The sequence below is a fragment of the Aedes aegypti genome, chromosome 2, assembly GCF_002204515.2.
Source record: "Aedes aegypti strain LVP_AGWG chromosome 2, AaegL5.0 Primary Assembly, whole genome shotgun sequence".
In the NCBI taxonomy this organism is placed as follows: Eukaryota; Metazoa; Arthropoda; class Insecta; order Diptera; family Culicidae; genus Aedes; species Aedes aegypti.
The window spans coordinates 192,090,601-192,093,512 of NC_035108.1; the positions used below are offsets into that span (position 1 = coordinate 192,090,601).

The 2,912-nt window shown below is 36.7% G+C and overlaps 1 long non-coding RNA gene across 1 annotated transcript; it reads right to left on the minus strand.

Moving 5' to 3' along the window:
- Nucleotides 1-480: 480 nt before the first annotated feature.
- On the minus strand, nt 481-2,240 carry LOC110676276. Its single transcript, XR_002500231.1, has 3 exons — nt 2,118-2,240; nt 1,866-1,983; nt 481-1,802 (listed from the first exon to the last, which is right to left on the minus strand). It is a non-coding gene; the product is annotated as an uncharacterized LOC110676276 (long non-coding RNA).
- Between the last annotated feature and the right edge of the window lie 672 nt (nt 2,241-2,912).

Here is a 2,912-nt window from a genome sequence, read left to right on the forward strand (position 1 = left end):
GGGAATTTTACATGAGTAACAGTAATTCGACAATGTTGCCTAATTTAACATACTTTTGAAAGTTTTGACAACGGAATCGTTTTCGGCGATGCCATTTTTAGTAAGAACCGCATTTTCCTTGCTCATATCGTTTGCAGAACTTATGTGAGACATGAATCTTCGGTAGTGTCATCCTTAACCATTAAAATCATTGTTTAGAAAAGTTGCCAAATTTACGCATAAGGTAAACGCAATCTTCTCAAAAATCTTCACTTTTATTAGCTCATGAATATAAGAAAGAGAAGCACCATTCATGATTTGGAAATGTTTCATCAATAAATGATAATACGAACTTTTTACGAGATGAGTCATTCCGATCAATTTTACCCCGCTGATCAATGATACCCCGGATTACGGTATATGCTTTTCTTATGTTTGGGTTGAAAGAACTCAATTTTGCGTAAAATCAACCCAAAATTGAGTATTTTTTTCTAATGAAATTAAAGGCAAACTACCTAGTGGGGATTTTGGAAAATTAGCCAAAATTAAGTAATTGGGCTCAACTAAGGAGTTGAAAAACTCAAAATTGAGTTGAATCCCGTCTCCGTGTAGACTTTTATAGTCAGTTCTCTAGAAAATCACTCAATTTCAAGATGCTCAGTCGTTATGATTCAAGATCACTACATATAAAAAATTGTGAAAACATTTATTCTCATCTCTGAAATCGTCACTGTTCGGAATGACATGACTGTTGTTCGGAATTTGAGAGAGAACGGTACTTTGAATTATGAAGATGAAGCTTGAATTTCAGCTTGCTTGATTCATGACCTTTATCCTTTATTAAACTTACACAAATGGATTGAATTTGTCAAAGATTGTAAATATGGGCGCCTAATTCTTGTCGAACTATCTATAAGAAGATCAGTTTTCAAAATCTACATCCCACCATGATTCAACAATCCACGCGAAAGGTCGTCAAGGTCTTGTTAGTCAGAGTGGGAGCGCCAGTTAACACGTAGCACCAGCTTCACGCTGCACAATTGACCGCAGATGTTGGCACGCTATCTTTGGCACGCGCATAGAAACAGCTACCGTATGTTGGAGTGTCTTTATAGTTCATACACTTAAATTGTGAATTTCTGATATAGAACGTCAATTAGTAAATGGAAACCGAGTAATGGCAATTTAACGATCTCATAATTAAGGTAGCAATAAGTTCATATTTAGTATGCTACGAGCTATTATATTTGTACAGATCTCTTATTAAATATACGATTTTCATGTATCCTTATTTTCAGCATTAATCCAATTAATAAGGATTAGTTTCGGTACGTACTACTGATATGGTCTTATTCTAAGTTTATTTTTTGTATGGTAATCAATGTCATCAATGTAGGCTTAGGAATTCATCTTAAAAATTTGTCAGTTTATGTGATAATGTAATATGAACAAAATTGTATCAATTTTCATACACCTTACGGTTCAGAGCAGCTGATCGTAGCACTATTCGTTAGGATTTGCATTGTAAACCCGAAAATCGCCTGCAGCGACACACTGCTAGATTCTATGCGCATAGGCCCAAAGCCCTTCTCCTTTCTCTCTGCGCTAGACATCGACAGCAGCCAGACGCTCTTGACATTTACACAGCATCTATCCAGATTTTACGTAGATAAAATTTATTTGTGGAGTGATCGTTGATCATAAAAAATCTGATTGGCTCAAGCATCGTAGCACTCTAACGAGAATCCGTGGATCACGAGTTAGACATGGTTGAAGTCCCAGTAGTGTTCGCCAAATCCTCCATTCTTGTCGGCCCATTTAACCTGGAAAGCAAAATGTTTTAAAATATTAAAACCTTCAATTTGTTCTGGGAGTGTGTTAAATACCCGCTTTTGAAATATCCCTGCACCACTAGAAGCTCGTTCGTGCTCTTCAATATAGTGTCGATCGTTTCCTCGTTTATGGCCACTATTGTATGATCCATCACCGAAAAAATTAAAGTACCTAGCAGTAGAGAGAAGTGTAGATAGACAAGCGTATTAGTATTGTTAGTTATGTATTACTTTGCACCGAATATTGTTAATATTATTGAAGAAAAGCAGAGTTGGAATTATAACAAATGTTTGATAAACATTTACTTTTCCCTGATGTCGGTGGTTTTTATGATCCTGTCGTTCATATCGTTCTTCCCATTTGTCTTCTGTTTCATACAAATGACCAAACTCCAATTCGAGAGGCGATTTTTGTTCGCAGTATGTATCCCTAAATATAATAGATAACAGAAAATGAAAATTTATTAACGCAAGTGAGATGGAGAGTTAACCAAAAAATTCCAACCTAACTACGCACGGGGCATTATAATGCGATTTATGTAAAAAGTCTTGACAAGCATAGATAAACAATACAAATTAAGTGTCCTCTTTCATAACAGGGTTGTGTTTTGTAAAAAATGTTACTTTGAATCGCCGAAAAACATTATTTTTTGTGTGGTCTTACACCATACGGGACAGAATAATATGCATAGTGTCTTGAAGGATATGATGTAGAAGAATACAAGTATGTGAGAGTTTTGAGCATGAACATTCATAACCGTAAAATCCGTAGTTGCTACTCCGTGTTTGATCAGTATAATCGAAAAGGCACAGTGTACCAGCAGATGTAGCTTCGGAGTAGCTTGCCATCTTCAATGTGAATTTCCGAGGACTCCAAACTAAGTTATGTCAAAAGCGGCGCCGGCCACGTCGTCACGTATATATCGTGCATCCGAGTAATCGCTACAACGTCGCTCAACTATCGCGTTGCTGGACTTTGCAGTTTAGTGCTCCAACGACGTATTGAAATAGCCTGTTTCGTTCGAGCACTAACATAAAAAGGTCGCGCGAAGTAAGTGAGCGAAGTTTGTGTTCATTCTTGTTTTTGTCTGCACTGACAAT